Consider the following 17,840-nt stretch of genomic DNA (forward strand, 5'->3'; position numbering starts at 1 on the left):
TCTCCCTCCTTCATCTCTGTTACCCTCTACTTTGCTATCCGTATATTCCTTCCTTGCTTGCTTGCTTGCTTGCTTGATTCCTTCCTTCCTTCCTTCCTTCCTTCCTTCCTTCCTTCCTTCCTTCCTTCCTTCCTTCCTTCCTTCCTTCCTTCCTTCCTTCCTTCCTTCATTTTTCTTTCTTTGAATCATTCTTTGCCTCTTCCCTTTTCTTTCTTTCTCTTTAGCACAAAGTATAAAGTCAAATAAAATGCATTCGCACAGCAACGTTACTTGTTCATATCTTGCAATGCCTTGCCAAAATCCTACATCGGAGCGTCTAGCTGATAGTACGAGCAAGCAGGAGATCACTTCACTATTACGTGCAGCAACTTCCATGAAGGAACAAAGTAGCACTGATTACTCCATAATTGGTATGTATCTGAAAGATGGAATAAGCATTTTTACTTTTTTTTTTCAGCTGTAGCCCTAATTTTTCTTCGACGTTTACATGTACGCTGGAGCACAGCGTTGCTTTCCATTTCTCATCGAAGGCAGAGGGTTGAATTTAGGTATAGTCCTCTAACCTTGTGTTTCTCAGCAAACGGATGGGGGGAAACGTATACCGCGCTCTCTCATTACGCCATGAAATAATGAAAACTCGTTAAGAAAGTTCGCACGACGCAGGATTCCCCTTCACGATCAACCAAAGACGTGAGCCCTTCAGGTAATCGAATTTGCAGAAAAAAATGCTCGACAGTATTTGGACCCGTCAATTTCACGCAAGCTGCGACATTTTGTGGTATGTCAGTTCTTGTCACCTTTCCTTGATTGCACAGTTCTGAAAAAAAGGTGCGCCTCAACCCAGTGTTATTCCACATGCTGCGTTTTATCATTGCGTTAATGAAAACAGAACTTCCGTTATGATAAACGTCTAAGATTTCTTTGCCCAGAAGACAGGAAGTGGAGGAGGAAAGAATTCAAAGTGTCTTTTCCTCGACGAAACAAGAACCTTCGTACAAATGAGTGAAATGATTAGTTAGATCAACGAAGGATTGGTAATAAGGGAGTTAGAGGGAGGTAACTGGGAGTGAATATGCACTGAAGCAAACATGGCGAGAATCGCGAGAACATTCAAGCACACCTAACGATTTAATGTGTGGATGTGCATGTATGTGCATATTTGTGTGTTTGAGGGGTGTGTGTATGTGTGTATGCGTGCCCTCTCTTCTTTCCTCGCTGGCACGCGCAAGCCTTGTTTATGTAACAAGAACGTAACGTATCATACATGTTGTGCTCAACTGACACGAAAGCAGTTACTCTCTAGGTGGTACTGCACTGCTGCGGCTTGCTGAATTCTACATTTCGTAGTTCATTTGATTTCCCTAGATTTTATTGAGATAGTTCCCTACCAGCCCCTATAAACACACTTTGGGTATTGCCTCAGTTGTACACGGCAACCCAAACACCATGTACCGCTTGTTCATCGATTGCCCTCAGCGCCTATTGTAAACTGAAGCGCAATTGTTGCCAACACGAGACGCACACGTCGAGGCAGGCGGGGGAGATAGCGCTGCTTGCCAAAGGGCTAAAGAGAGGGCCCCCGGCTCGCGCTCTGAGCAACACCTCGGGCCCTCCTTGACTGCCTTGTCTGATTTGCACAGGAGGGTGTGATCCGGTCTGGGATAAGCCCTATCTTCCTCCTGCGGGACTCGCGGTGTGCGCACTCGGCAAGAGCGGCAGTGTCGTCGTCGCCGTGCCGTCCGGAAGACGGAGGCGAGGGTCGTCCCGACGTTGTTGCAGAGGCACCGGTGATAAATAGGTCGCCCCGCTGATGACAGTGATCCTCCGGATGGCGGAGCCGAGCAGCGCGGGCAGGAGCGCATTGCTGCTGCCCCCCTCCCCCTCCTTACCTCCGGTGAGCGCTTGCGTCTGTCGGGGGCTGAGCGCGCCTTCGTTTTGATGAATGACACCGTGCTGCGGCAGCCGGCAATTTGTGAGATTTCCTCCTCGATGATGAGACCGTGATGAGCAATCGCGGGCCTCGGCTCATGAGGGTTTGTGCTCCTGGCTTGCCCTTTATAGAAACGCATTTATACAATGCCGAAAGCACTTCGTATGGAGTCTGTGAACGGTTTTTGTGGAAGTGAGTAAAATAAGAAAACGGGAAAATTAAAATGAAGAAACGGAGGAATGAAAAAAGAAAAGACGTGAGAGATGAAGCAAGAAAAGAGGGGAGTGAATTAGCGAGGAAGCTTAAAAGCGCAAAAACTCACCGAAGAAGCGAACCAAATACGTTTAGTTAAGGGAACACCGCGGAACGAGAGCAGCACCAGGCATATTTGTAACGTATTTGGAACGAACGTGGTCCTTGAAATGAAAACCAATGACGAATGGAGGGATGCACAGAAGGGCGCGCCTGTGCAGGTCCCTCAGTACAACAATGTGTTCTTCACTTCGTTCTTGCTATTTTTGTTGCAAAGCGAGTAGCTTGTGCGCATGACAAAATACAAACTAGCGTAATAGAAACAAGTCCAGGCAGTTTTAAGACAGCAAGAAATGAGTCAGGTTCCACAAATCAGCTTTTTCCATGCTTCTCAGCGTTCGAGACAAATAACTCCTCGGTGCACCTGAGCCTTAAGTGCTTCAGTGCTTTTAAGGAGAAACCCTGGTGTGGCATATCAGACTTTCCTTCTGCTTCACTGTATTTGCGCTTCTTTCATCGCTGTCGTTTCTTCGTGTTTTGACGCCAATCAATTCAACACGATGACTGCTAGTATACGCCACAGAGTTCGGCCCACCTGTGGTGCCCTGTTTTACTCACGTGCAGTCCTGTTCACGTGTCGCGCAGTACGCACTATTCTAACATTAGTTCCACCTCTTCCAACGTGAACACGGGGAGGCAAGCATGGTGGTAAAACACTCGTCTCCTTCTTTGGAAACCCAGCTTCAAATTCTACATGATTTGAAATGCGTTTTTTATTTAACCATTTCCCGGGTGGCCATTTTATGTAGCCTACAACAACAACGATGACGGTTTTTCAGAGAATGGGGGACTGAAAGCTTTCCTCTGAAAACCGTCTAAAATCCGCCCCGTGCTTCGTTTCACCAAAGGCAAACCTTGCGTACGATGCAAAGACCAGAAACACGCTCAAATGGCGTCTCCTGCATGTATTCTGTTCATGCCCCGTCTCGAATACTGACCCCGTCTAGTCTGCCACGTCTGAGGAATGATACCTGGCATTAATTCAGTTCCAGACGACAGGATGTTGGGCGGATGCGTTCTCTCAATCACCCAACGTCTCGAACAGAACGGAAACCGGAGCGACGTCGCGACCGTACCGTCTCATCGCGCATGCATAGATCTCTCCGAGGTCCCCCCAAGGCGTGGTCCTCACACGTCTACCCGTATACAAGTGAACGGATGCTTCTTCTATGACGGTTATTCCGTCTACGTAAATGCTACATTTACACAAAATAGAGCACAGCGAAAAAGAGCTGCTCCGAAGGTGGATGGCCTGTTTCAATGATGACCAAATAAAAGGAGTTGCGCGATTATCTGCCTTCTGCATGAGAAAACGGAAGACAGCGGAGACAGGTGGTGAAGAGCTGATAAGGCTGCCGAAGCGCTAATCCTGATAGGAAAGAAGGAAGGGAATACTTTTTTTTTCTAAGAACCCTTAGTCCAGGGAGCTCTCTTGGGAATCTGTGGCCGACGCGTCCAACAGGAGCTACGTCGCTGCACTGATGCCTCTTCTTGCCTCTCATGATGGTCTTACCTCTCATGATGGTGGATTCGAGTTGAAGATGCGGTTCAACGTTGGGAGCCCATTACAAGCTCATAACCCGTGTGAGGCATTGGGTTCTATCTCCACCATTCTTTTTCTTGACCAATTCTTTGACATCGATCCGCTGGCTACATTTAACTGCTATCGCCAGCGCTAACGGCGGCTACGGTGTGGTCAATATGCATAGAAATGTACGATCACGAATTCTGGGAAAGCTTTTAGTTGGAACAGTCAGTGTACGCAACATTCTAAAACAAAAACAAACAGGACAACAACCTGAAGAGAGAATAATTAAAAAAGCCCCAATTAAAGGGCCATGCCTACTGTTTCTCTTATGCTTTAGTTATTTTTTCGTGTGGTACGGTTCTCTAGGGACGGCTTTTTCTTTTGCTAACTTTGCGGAAAGTTGTGATGTCTCGGAACTTTGCTGTCTCCTTCTGATGCTTCAATGTCCCCAAGGAAAAGCAGAATAGATAAGAACGAAAATTTTAGCAACGAGTTGTTGGGAATCGAATCCTGGTCGCACGCGTGACAAATGGTTGCGCTAGCGACATACCTAGCCTAGATTAAGCAAATGATTTGAAAATGACGAGACGATGCAATGCAAATGAATATGAAACATCGTGTTACTGGGACGTCTATTCAGAGAAGGGTAGGGCTTGCTTACACAAGAGGAGGAAGAATGTGCCACGCTTACACTCTCTGGAGATCCTTATTTACTCCGAAGCAAACAAAACACTGGTATTTATGCGCATTATTATTTAAAGGGGGGGCTTTCCACCATGCACTCCCCTGGGTAATTACGCTGACTCTAAAATCAGCCTTTTCAGTAGCTTCTTGGGACAACCGCACAAAAATGCTGATGCAGCACATTGCCTTCCCGGTGTTGCACTAGTTCGGAGTGGTACAAGATTCCAGGTGCAGGGCAAATACCACGCTTCACACAGGCGTGCCAGTTGACTGAAGGGAGGAAATACACGCGGACGTAAGATGAGAGTGAGGGCACCGCTGTTGCCTCTTTTGGGGAGAAGAGTACGAACAGGCGGCACAGCAGGCATCCCCCCATGAGGCCACACCAGAAACTGTTCCATCATCGTCGGCAGCAACGTGAGTGGACAGCACGGCGCCGCGCCCGGCTATGTTTAATACCTACTCCGTCATGGCTGTCTTCAGGGCTCGACGCACAGAGGCACGGCCAATCCCTTGGAATGGCAGCGCTGCACATATGTTTATGACCATCAACGGCTGATTGGCTCCGCCTGAGCAGGCGCGGGTGCATTGAAGCCGAGCTCCGCTTTCGTCGTTTACCCTGGGTCGTATTGCCAGACGTGCACGGTAATACGTCTCTTCGTTTTTTATTCGACACATTTCATGTTTGCCTCTGTTGCTGCGGCTTAAGAATCGGTACAGGCTTCGAGGTAATCCTTCTAGGTAACGCACACGCATGAACTTTTAAGCGACTAAAGGAAACATGGCGGGGCAGTGTGAGCATAAATAGGCACGCAAGATATGAGCTCCGCGCGGTTCTCCGTAAAGTATCGCTTACCGTGACATTCGTGGTACTATGAATACCATGGTACACGAATGGTTACGTTACACTCGATGTTACTGCTGTGGAGGCCCTCGCATCCACGGTTATAGCCAAATAACGGATGCCTGGCTGACACATGTATTCCAACTTGTGGTATAAAAGCCCCAAATATTTGGTTTGATAGATAAATGACTGTTATCGTTGATTGTGGCGATGAGTTAGGCCTATCTGCGCCGCATCACCTCGGTAGAAAAATGTAAAACTGCGGTTTAGGTTATTTATTTATTTATTTATTTAATACATACTGGAGACCACAGTTGTGGTCCCCGCAGGACGAGCACTTGTATATCACAATATTACAAAAAGAGCAAAAGTAACAAAAAAAAATGAAATGGTGGACATTGCATTGAAATTGCCAATACCAATACACATACACCACCAATAACAACAAAAAACAGGGTTATACAGAATCTAATAAGTATGGCTCAGTAATGGAATTCCACTCAGCCATGGTAGGTGGTAAAAATGAAAACTTGTAAGTATCTGTATGCGCATGGTATGGTGTTGGCGATCTAGGGTGGCAGTGCCGCGTGTGTCCTGTAGTCAGGGCGGATATATACAGGGAGGGGTCAATAGCCAATTCGTGGTTAAAAAGTGAGCAGAAGAAATCGAAACGAAGTTTCTGTCTTCTTAACTGAAGCTTGGGAATGTTACTGGCAGTCCTTAATTCAGAGGGGGAATCCATGCGACCCGCCGCGGTGGCTCAGTGGCTAAGGCGTTGCGCTGCTGAGCACGAGGTCGCGGGTTCGATTCCCGGCCGCGGCGGCCGCTTTTCTGATGGAGGCGAAAAGCAAAAACGCCCGTGTGTTCGAGATTTCGGCGCACGTTAAAGATCCCCAGGTGGTCAAAATTAATCCGGAGCCCTCCACTACGGCGCGCCTCATCGCCTGCGTTGCGTCGGCGCGTTAAACCCCACAATCAATCAATCAATCAATCCATGCGACGAAATTTTGAAAAAAAAAAAAAATGAACCTAATAGCTTTCCTCAGAATATTTTCAAATTTATCGATGCTATTTTTGGTGTACGGGTCCCATACTACAACAGCATACTCAAGTTTTGGTCTAACGTATGAATCGTAGAAAGAAGTTTAACACTTGGAGGCGAATTACGAAATTTGTGTCTCAAGGAACACAGTTTTCGAATATCGGAGCAGCAGATGCTGTCGATGTGAAAGTAAACGTTACACCTAAATATTTGAAGCTGTTGACTTGGTTCACAGCACACGATCCCAGTGTGTACTGAAATTCGAAAAGAGTGTATGTTTCCGGTATGTTTCCAAATTAACCTTCGTTCAGAGTTATAGCGCCGTTAGAGGGTCTTCCTCGTCTGGGGAATCCTCGTTTTTTAATGTTTTTATTGCGCAATAAAAACTCGTCAATATTTAACTACAAATCTCAGGAAGCTTGCTGTACCCACGTTTTTCAGTCACGCAAAGATCGCTTCCAGTAAGTATACGGGGTTAACAAAACCTGAAAGTAATTAATTTTATTTACCCTCCTAGTTCCGACGCCTCTTAGGTCTGTCCGGACAGGACGATGGCTTTATGACTACCAGAGGGTACGAGATGGTTCCGAGTCAAGAGGTCCAAAAAGTCAGGAGATCCAGCGATTCAAAAGGTCCAATATTGGATCTTAAATTTGACTCTTTGGATATTTGGCTCTGGATCTTTTGACTCACTGTGGACCTTCTGATGCGGCTAAGGTGAGTCATAAGGTCCAACGAGTGAAGACATCCAAGCTATAACAGATCAAAAGCACAAAGGCCAAGTAAAAGAACCAAGAACAGACAGCCAAACTCTCCGAGAAACCCGAATCCCAAGAAACTTGAATCCCAAGACACTGTGGAGCTCCGGCGGGGTTCGGACCCAGGCAAGGCAAGAGCTTCGCCCTCAGTTGTGCAGAGAAGCTTTAGTCGCGGAGTAATATCGAATTGTTTAAATTTTAAGTGCTCCGTGCATATAAGTTGTGTACGTATATAAGTTGTGTGGAATGGGGGGGACTGTCGGCAGGCATTCTCAGATAATGAATGGCAGGCTGGCATTGTCTCTGAAGAAGAAGGTGCATAACAGCTGCATCTTAGCGGTACTCACCTACGGGGCAGAAACTTGGAGGCTCACTAAAAGGGCTTAACGTAAATTGAGGACGATTCAGCGAGCAATGTAACGGAAGATGATAGTCGTAACGTTAAGGTACCAGAAGAGAGCGGAGTAGGTCAGGAAACAAACGCGTGTTAAGGACATATTAGTAGAAATTAAGAAGAAATGGGCCTGGACAGGGCATGTAAGGCGAAGGCAAGATAACCGTTGGTCATTAAGGGTAACAGAGTGGATCCCTAGAGAAGGCAAGCGTGGCAGGGTGTGGCAGAAAGTTAGATGGGAAGATAAGATCAAGAAGTTTGCGGAGATAAATTGGACGCAGTTAGCTCAGGACCGGGATAAATGGAGATCCATGGGAGAGGCCTTTGCCCTGCAGTGGGCGTAGATATGATGCTGCTGCTGCTGCTGCTGATGATGATGATGATACGTTGTGTGTCGGTTGTTTATATATTGCCGAGAACATGCTTTCTTTGGCACTGCTTGGCCATGCCGGGCTATCTTAGCCTTTTTGATCTGAGCCGGGGTTCGCCCTTTTTGTCGTGTGCTGTGCCGGGCAGCCTTGTTTAATAGGAAGAGGGTTTCCCTTCTGTGATCAACAATGTTGTCGATCTGATTTGAATGTTCTGGAAAGACTAGCGCTGAGAAATAAATGCTTGCCGGGCAATCGCCGCGACATCCCGTTTGACGACGCTCGACTGCATGTCATTTTGTTGGACGCTTCTTTAACGTTTGTGTTTACTTCTTGAGTGCTGCAGAGCACTGGTTCAGTCCAATAAACTTTGCTTACTGAAAGAACTCCGAGAATTTCTTCGCAACGTCACAATATATATACATTTAACTTCCGTATGTTGTTCCCTTATGCCATTCCCCTCTTCATCGAATAGCACAAGTAACTGTGCGCTTCTATACATGAACAAACATTTTTAAGAACACCTTTCTCATATAAAAAAAAACAATATAACGCTTAAGCAGTACCTAATTGAATAGGTGTGCCGGTGTTGTCGGACATACTAGGCGGAGACTGAATTATTAACATGAAAGTGTTATTACGGGATTCACGAAGATTTCACTTACGTCATATCCGTCACGGAAACGACGCCAGTACAATAAAGCATGTGGCCTGTAAAGGGTGCACCCCAGCACACAGGGTCTTCTTGCGGGGAAGCAACCATTAGTACTAAAGAGTACGTTATGCTTAAGGTTGTTCGTTTTCGGGTTTTATATTTTAACACGAAAGTGTTTTATGCCGGGATACACCAAGATTTCACTGACGACATATCCGTTACGAAAATGACGCCAGTACATCTTTGCCGAAGCGCCCCGCCAGCAGGACGTCGGCCGCCAAGCACACCGACAAGACAGCCGCAGAACCGCAAATCATGCTCAGCTGCAGATTTCGCCGCACATTGCACTTTCGGTTTTTTACCGATTCCTATGACAGAGGAATCAACCACAGTTTTTGACTTTACGGGGGCGAAGAAACGTGGATTCTGTGTTAAGCCATGACAGAAGATTAATTAGGTTTGGAAAAAATAGCATTCGCCAATATTTTACGGGACCCCCGATCACTATTAAAAAAAAACCCACAGTAAAACCCACAATATCCCATGGCTGAAAAACTTACCCAAGAATGTATTTGCGATTACGAATACTAAGACACAGGAAAGCGGAAGGGTAAGCGTGAGGTGCTGAGGTAGAATTGGTATAAGATGGGCCGTATATTCGGGTACAACATAAGAACGACAACGGACGTTGCCCCTGCGCCTCATCACCACAACCGGCTGTTCCTCCGCTTGGCGCAAAGAGCGCGCTACTCCGAGTATTTTGAACGTGACACGAGATGTTTCCGTGAATTTTCAGACTTTATCTACTTGTAAACAATTCAGCGGCGACAAACAAAGTAAGTCAGAAAAAGAAGACGATGTCACCCGGTAAGCGCTATCTTCTTTCAAAATGAGCGCGCACGTCAACATCGCGGGCCGTCGTTTTGGCGGAGCAACATACTGCATGACCTATTGTCATCAAGAAATGCAAAGGCTGATAAAGGAACAATGGGCTATTTGGATGACAGGTGGCTTTTTCGGCACCTTTTGAACACTTCAGCTTTCCCGTCACATTACCTGCGTGTGTGAAAAACGCACACATGCGCACACAGGGCATCTGAATCCTTTCCCCATCTTTGAAGGGGCCTAGCGCATCAATAGATCATTACCGAGCTCACGCTTCGTGCTTTAAGAGGTGTTAAAAGCGCTCCCCATATTGTACGAGTGATTGATTTGATTGATTAATTATGAGGTTTAAGGCACCGATGCTAGACAGGCGATGAGGCGCGCAGTAGTGGAGGGCACTGTAGGAGACGGGCCATTGAAGTGTTCATAGGTAGATTTAATACTTTCTTAAAAGCTTTGCAGATTAATTGATCAATGGTTTCCGTGTCACTTTTGGTGAAGGTAAGGTAAGGTGTTACATAGGTCATTCGTGAAATCAGGAGAGATTGAACCAGTCGAATGAGATCTTTCTCTTTAATGCCCCGGCAGCGGTTCTAAACGCGTCGAAGCATGTTGGAGACCTGGTGAAACGCCTTAGAGAGCTTCCATAAAGTTTGATCATTACGTGTGTTGGCCTGGACGATACGGCTTAAAATCCGAAGTGAGGAGCTGGGTCGTATAAACCATAGGACTCAGCTCCTCACTTTGGATACAAATCGGTTCTATGTGTGAAGCAGGGGGATGTTTACGAATGACGATAAGTTCCGATGTTTGTGGTGAGCATTGGAGCCCGACTGGTGAGGCATATTTGTTAACGACATCCATGGCCTGTTGAAGTGAGTCTTGGATTTTTCCAATGGAGCCAATGTCTGTCCATATTGTGATGTCATCGGCGTAAAGGGCGTGATGAACGCGCGGGATGGCGTCGAGTTGATGGGGTAAGTCCAGGAGGGCCAGATTGAAAAATATTGGAGGGAGGACGGAACCTTGAGGCGTGCCCCGATCACCCAGTGCAATAGGCTGAGATTGAACGTCTCATACCCGGATAATAGCGTGGCGTTGAGTTAGGAAGTAAGGAATGTATGAGTACGTCCGGAGCCCGCAGCCTGTTTGATTTAGACGGGATAGTATGGATGAATGCGAGACATTGTCGAATCCGCCTTTCAAATCTAAGGAAAGAACGACTCGCGCGGAGTGACGGGTAGCCGGAGCAAGGACCTCTTCTTTAATTCGAAGGAGAGTATCCCGAGTACTCAGATGCTTCCTGAACCCATACATGATGTTGGGAATGAGACCCTTGTTTTTAAGGAAGGTTTGAAGGCGCTTTTAGTAATAATCGTTCATCCAATTTACCCACACAGGAGGTGAGAGAAATGGGCCCAAGGTTATCAAGGTGAGAGGCTTGGGTATGAACCGGATCTCAGCTGTCTTCCACTGGGGAGGGAGTTGGGCTGAGCCCAATATCAACTTGATGTGGTGGAGACGGTGATCGAGAGAGTCGCCATCCAGATTGGCAAAAAGCCGGTAAGTGGCTTGGTCTATAGACCGGGAGTGTTATTTTTGTTGCACTCGGAAAAAGCTGCTTCTAGTTCATACAGTTGGAACTCCTCATCCAGGTAATTGTTTGTCAACTCCGTGTAGGGGGGTGGGGTGAAGTGGCGGGAGGTTTTGAGATATTTAGCCGTGAGCGCTTGTATGAGGTCGTGGGCCGGTGTGTTGAATGAGTGTAGGGTGCGGGTAATAGAGCGTTGAGTTTTGTTCTTGCTGGAAAGCGGGTTCATAAGATACATTAGCAAATACCATGTTCGGCGAGTGGGGAGGGTACCTTGGAGGCTGTCGCATAACTGAAGCCAATTCTTTTTGGTGAAGGGCTTGGCGTATTCAGTGGCTTCTTTGTTAAGTGCTGCAATTATGAGGCGGAGTTTGCGGTTATGTCTTTGCCGTTTCCATCGTTTTGTTAAGCTTCGACGGGGCTCCCAGAGATGTAGAAGTTTAGCACCCACGCTAGGGTTCTGGAAAGAAGTGTCTATGGTTTTTGTGTTCATCCGGACTGTTTGAATAATGTCATCAATCCAGTCGGGCAAAGGTTGGTCGGGGTCTATGTATGGGGGGCGACGAATTTGCCTCGCGAAAAGCATCCCAGTTGGTGAGGCGGGTGACCCCTGTCTTGACGTTGTAATTAGGATTGCGAATGGTGCGTTGGATAATGTCATGGTCAGATTCAAGGTTCTCGTGAGTTGATGACCATAGTACATCCAAGGCGCCCTTGAGGAAACAGACGTCTGGACAAGTGTCCCTCGCTGTGATGGTTCCCGCTCTTATTGGTAAGCCGGCCTGATTAAGCCACAGTAATTGAAAATCATCAACTGCTTGCACCAGGAGGAGGCCCCTTTTTGTATTGTACGTGTAGCCCCTTTTGGGATGGGCAGCGTCGAAATCGCCGAGAATAAGGAGGGGCCCGGTTTTAACGATAGCGATGGCATCACGTATTGTGGAAGAAATGTCGGGCATTTTGAGCAGGGCGGCAATAAATATTCATAACGTAGAGGCTTGATTTACGTTTGGTCGATGGAGATAGGAGTTCGGTGAACACATTATTACATCCCCGTTGTGGGGTAACGTGTGCAAATGCAGGTATGCTGTTGCGAATAAGTGTGAGGGTGGAGCAATTATTTGGCGGGCCGTGTAGGGATGTACCCAGAGAGCTTGATGTGAGAATTCGCCTCCTGGAGGACAATGACCGCTGGTTTAGAAGCAAAAGTGGTGATGAATTGAGTAAGTGCCGCAGCTTTTTGTTTGAAGCCTCTGCAATTCCATTGTAGGTGTGTCGTTGGCATTGCCGGCGTTTCGCGCGTATGGGACGGCGTGGGTGTGGGTCCTTAAAGAACCTTTTGTAGTCCTGTTCTGTCGGATCGGGTCGAGCTCACAGTTGTGCTCGAGCGAGCTGGATGGAGTGCAGATTGAAGTGGCGTTTTTCCTTAAAGTGTTATATTCCGTGCGATGTGATACAATTTCTTGCCGTAATTTCTGATTTTCTTCCCGAATATTCTGAAGGTTGTTGAGGCCAAGCCCCTCAAATCGGGGCGAGGAGGCGCTAGCGACGTCCTCTTCCTTGGTGGGGCGAGGGCGATCATCGCGCGCCTCCCTCCTCTCTCTACGAGGCGACGGGGGACGCGCGCAGGAGACTTCCCAGAGAGACCGCCCTTGGGACGCGCAGCGATCGCACGGTACGTAAATGCCCTTCGGCCGCTTCTGGTCGTTTCTTGCATTGGCCATTGTTTTCCACTTCCTTGGGTCACGGCACCCACCATGTCGCTTTGCGTATGCCTTGATTTGCGTCAGTGCGTTTATCTAGAATGTCCAGCGAGTCTCCGCGGGCATATTCCACTCATTGGTGGGTTGCGCCCGCGTCCGAGATGTGACGGCTTGCGCCATCTGTGGTCAGCGGACGAGCGCCGATGCCACCCGGTCGAGTCCAGTGGCTTGAAATGTGTAGCGGCCACAGAGAGCCCCCTTCCCCTACGTCAGCGAGCGTTGCGGCCGGCCAACGCCGCCGGACGCTAACCGCTGCCCGACTACGGGCTGGGCACACGCTGACGGGTGTATGCCCCAGGGGCTAGATGCGTAATGCAGTGTAGTGTTTGTATCGTGGTTGTCCACGTAATAAACCCCTGTAATATGGAAGGTATCGCTTCCCTGTGAAGTGAGGTGACAACGTACACTCGCGGCGAGAGTCGTGGCTCTCTCTCGAACCCGTTGTGGGCAGAGTCTCTCGGCAGGGCAGTTCGGTGCTGCGCGGGGGCAGTGAGAATAACGACGGCGCGTTATTCTATTATTCTATTCTGTTCCTTAATGCTAATGGCAAGGATTAAGGATAGGATAATGCCCACAAGGTATTGGTTTATGGTGGCCAGCTGTGTAGCAAGTATAGCGAACATGTCTTGGATTTGCGGTGTTGGCGGTGGCTGTTTGGGTTTGTTCTGGGGGGTGTGAGTTACACGGTTCTGGCGTTGGACTAGGAGGGTTAGGTTTCTTGCGCTTTTCTCTAGCAGTGGAGTCACAGTAACAAAAGGTTCCACTAGATAGGTTCTACGTTCCGCTTGGAATGCACGTGCAGCAGGGCAACGTGGTTCTATAAACATTTTAGGCGCCTCTAAACATGCGCGTCTCCGGCGTACGGCAGCGCTGGAATCGAGGCACCCGTCCTCGAGCAGTAGAACGCGGTAAATTTAAATTGACTCCGGCAAACCTCTACCGTGTTATCTTGCGAGGAATGAGACGGGAGAGGAACCGCCTGAGAGGTGAGCGGGAAAGAGAAGGGAGGCGTTTATATGGCAGCGGCACCGGTTGACTATCGCATTTCGTCGACATTTGCTTCGAAAGAACCAGATACGCGGCCATTGTGATTTATTTATTTATTTATTTATTTATTTATTTATTTATTTATTTATTTATTTATTTATTTATTTATTTGTTTATTTATTTATTTATTTATTTATTTATTTTTATTTATTTATTTCACATATCCTGAAGCGACAATGCATTGCGGAGTGTATTTCAATTACATTTATTTAATTTTAATTCTTTTTCAGGTTCGTAGCGCCTTTCACTTTGCGGAGGCGCTTAACACAAAACGCTATGTGCTCGGCTACGGAGCCTGTGCAAGAACAACCTGCTGGTGCAGGAATTCCTAGGAGGATTCCTAACCTCCCCCCATTCATGCCCGATGAATTCCGTCTGGAATTTCCGAAGGATCTCATCACATCAAGACCACCAATTGCCACACTTGACAACGCGCGACTGCAACAGTTCGCCAACTACGTGGACGGTTTTTGGCTCACCAACCCAAATGTGAATAACATCTGGGGTGTGGACAGTTCAGTGCACAAGGCCCCCGGACTATTAACATGGTGGAAGGCTGGCATAACGGACTTCAAAACCGGCTGATCAACTTTGACCCAACTTTGACTCAGGTCATTGAGTTCTTGCAAGTTGCCCAGTCCTCATACCAGGACAGGATTCGGGCCCTTTTGGGGGACCCCCTGGCAGTTGCCTCCCTCCAGGCGAAGTTCGCACAAAAAACGCGAAGCTGCACGAGGAAATGGCCCTTTTCTCATCCTGGAGCGGCGGTAACTGCGCCGACCAGGACATAATAAACTATCTATACAGGGCTGCCTCGTTCTGGTTCCTTGTTTGAACTACACAGAATAAAGTATTCGACTAAAACAGACCATGAATCCAATGTTTGTTTGTTTGTTTCTGCACATGTCAAGTAAAGTCAAGTTTTGTTGTACATAGAAAATTGAGTACATGGTTAGGATATACAGAAGGAGGTCCTAAAGTCACAGACTGCAAAGGTACCTTCTATAAAATTGATATGCGTGATTTTACAAAGTGCAGCAAACATGTACGCAATAAAAAAGAAGAAAAACAAACTTGTGCCCCAGCTAACCTTGATTCTATGGCTACACACATTTGTCCAATTAAATATTGGCAACGACAAAACTCATTGATAATAACCATGCAATAACTACAAAATCTAAAGCATTGTGCTGCTGAACCCAGGAACATGGGTTCGATTCTCTGCCGCTGCCCCCGCTTTTCTGACGGATGCGAAAAGCGAAAACTCCCGCGTGTTCGAGATTTCGGCGCACGTTATAGATCCCCATGTGGTCAAAATTAATCCGGAGTCCTCCACTACGGCGCGCCTCATCCCCTGTGTAGCGTCGGCGGGTTAAACCACATAATAAACCAATAAATACCTACAAAATCATTAGAATGCAATAGTATCTGGCGACAGATTAACGGCAAAATATAACATCCTTAAAGAATAATAAATAAATAAAAAAATCGATGAATGGCGTCGTTCATAACGTTCATATTAGCCACGGCTTAATTGGGAGCACCAAATGCATGTTTTCTACATTTAGAAGTGACAGTTCAGATAATTTAGTAGTGACAGTTCAGATGGGGGCCAAGACATTACTAAAGATACGATAAAATGACGTCGTCTATAATTGACTATCTAGCCACGGCTCCGAACGTTCCTATAATTCGCTGAACCTTCTGACGTGCTTTCTGAATTATTGGACCTGACTCGTTGGATCTCCTGACTCATTAGATCTTTTGACTCGCTTCGGACCTTTCGAATCGTTAGATCTTTGACTTCGCTGTCACGTGATCATTGGATCTTTTGACTCCTTGGACGTTTTGACTCTTTGGAGATTTTGACCATAAGCGGTACTATAGACTACTTCCTGGATTTCGCCAGAGAATCGGGTCAACCTCTACCTTTTTACATTTTAGGTTTAGGGCAAACAGCCATCAATTGCAATAATCTCTCAATCACCATCATCATTTACATTACCCAATACTGCCCTAGCTGCAACTACTGCTTATCCCTTTGCCCCCTTACCACGTGGATAAAAGTGCACCAAAGCTAAATCCCTCTCTCCAACTCTCAACCGTTAAAGATGCCGAGGTGGTCAAATAAAATCTGGGCCCTCCTCTACGGCGTGCCTCCTCGCCTGTGTATCGTCGGCGCGTTGAACGTCACAATCAATTAATCAATTCTCAACCCAATCTCTAAAAAACGGGGTGGGGGGGTTCTGGCTAGCAAGCTGCCGCGCTACAGAGCAAGAAGAGTTGATCTCGAGGGCGAGGACAACAAAAAAATAAAGCCCACGCACGGCTTGATAAACAGGTAATCAGAGGTAACCACCTTTCGCGTGGTCAAATAAAGATGTTTGTTCGCCCACATCCTTATTTTATGTCTCTGCTTTCGATCGGCCCCGTATGGTGGGGCACGTGTTTTTATCAGAATCACCGTGAAACAGCAGATGTGTCTTACAGTATAGCGATGTGTTGCAGCGGAGAATTTAGAAAAGCCACCCTGTGCGTATCGCGAGGCCATATTGTCAATGCCAACTGCCAACCGAACATGCTACTGGTAGCAACAACACGAGCCCGTGTGACGGTTTACGTTATCGCCAAGCTCATGAAAGTGAACAATTTTAACGTGAAAAGTAGAGTAAAGGGGGTTTCAACGCCGTTGAAATCTCAATGCAGCGATAAATTCAACAACTATTGTCGTACAACGGATCAAGGTTGTTTAACAAAATAAATCCAGTTTTTGCGGATTTTCACTTTGTCCTACACGTAAGCCAAACCTGAGACCAACGTGAACGCACAGTATTGTGAAGTAAAAAGTTTCAAATGCGTACCTGTACGTGTTTGGCCGCAGCGTACACTTTCCTTAGCGTTGTTATTTTTTATCCTCGTGTGCACACTGTTGAATAACCGTAAAATTACAGCAATATCTACAGCGCCGGAGTCGCAGATGAGCTTAGAAACAGCGATAGCTTAGCTCTCAGCTGTCGATGCCCACACTGTTTCGTCAAGGACAGACGTCTGGCCTATGTGAAAGCTCATTTTTCCTCATCTGCTTATTAGCATGCACCATTGAAATTAAATGTGTAATCAACGTAGCAAGCATTTTCGCTTTACTTCGGTAGCGTTTCTAGGCACTTCCTTTTTACGGCGAGGCTGTCTACTAAATTCCTGCAGATTATCTCCAGCGATAGACCGAGTGTAGACCAAGAGAGAGAGAGAGAGAGAGAGAATAATCATTTAATATAGCAAACGGTGGTGGTTGAGCCGTCACTCGGTGGGATGGGCTCGCATCAGTCTAGGTACCTTTGGGCCTTGGCAGCAGCCCTGGAACGGGTGACCAGAAAGATCTAGTCAGCGTGACGGGAGCTGGTCAGCAGGCCCTCCCACTGCTCTGGGGAAGGTTTGGGATTAGGAGTAAGCGATGTGGTGTTTTGACAGGCCCACACCATGTGGTAGGTAGTATTACGAGAGGGGGAGAAGTGACAGGTGAGGGCTATTGGGTAGCGGAGATAGCGTGGAGGATGGGTGCGTTGTAATAGTTGTTTGTTTTGTAATCTACGCCAGATGATTGCTTCGTCCTTGGTTAGTTGGGGGTGAGGTTGAGGCAAACTGAGGCGAAGGTTGCGATAAAGGTGCAGGATGTCGTGGTAGCGTGATGGAACAGCGGGAGGTGGAGGTGGCTAGACCGTGGGTTCTGTTCCTGAGGGAAATGCCCGGTGTGGAAGGACGCGGGCAGCGGCGTGGGCCGCCTCATTTCCCTCGAGGGACGAGTGGCCAGGGGTCCAGACGATGTACAACTCGGAGAGTGGATTGATCAATGCGAGTATGCGTAATGCGGGAAGTGAGATGGGTCCACGTCGAATGTTACGGCAGGCTTGCTGGGAATCTGTTATTATCGTAAGGTATTCGGAGCCAGTTGTAGCGGAGATGGCTATGGCAATTTCTCCGGCAGTGGTGGCTGATGTCGAGAGACTTGTGAGGGAAAGAGGTGAGAAAGAAGTGTGCCTTA

The 17,840-nt window shown here is 47.3% G+C and overlaps 2 long non-coding RNA genes across 3 annotated transcripts in view; both read left to right on the forward strand.

The window, feature by feature from the left end:
- Nucleotides 1-17,840, forward strand: part of LOC144178895 (uncharacterized) — a 191,553-nt gene that overhangs the window by 138,986 nt on the left and 34,727 nt on the right. The window contains exon 3 of one of the 2 annotated variants that reach the window (XR_013324089.1): nucleotides 1,641-1,890. The exons of the other annotated variant lie outside the window; for it this stretch is intronic. This is a non-coding gene — a long non-coding RNA (uncharacterized LOC144178895). Of the gene's footprint in view, nucleotides 1-1,640; nucleotides 1,891-17,840 lie in introns of those variants that run through there. 2 annotated transcript variants of the gene reach the window in all.
- On the forward strand, nucleotides 10,814-14,696 carry LOC144180395 (uncharacterized). The gene is made up of 3 exons (XR_013324397.1): nucleotides 10,814-10,963; nucleotides 12,494-12,666; nucleotides 14,032-14,696. It is a non-coding gene; the product is annotated as an uncharacterized LOC144180395 (long non-coding RNA).

The sequence above is a fragment of the Haemaphysalis longicornis genome, unplaced genomic scaffold (assembly GCF_048455015.1).
Source record: "Haemaphysalis longicornis isolate Haplotype H1 unplaced genomic scaffold, Haemaphysalis longicornis Haplotype H1 scaffold_4, whole genome shotgun sequence".
Lineage (NCBI taxonomy): Eukaryota > Metazoa > Arthropoda > Arachnida > Ixodida > Ixodidae > Haemaphysalis > Haemaphysalis longicornis.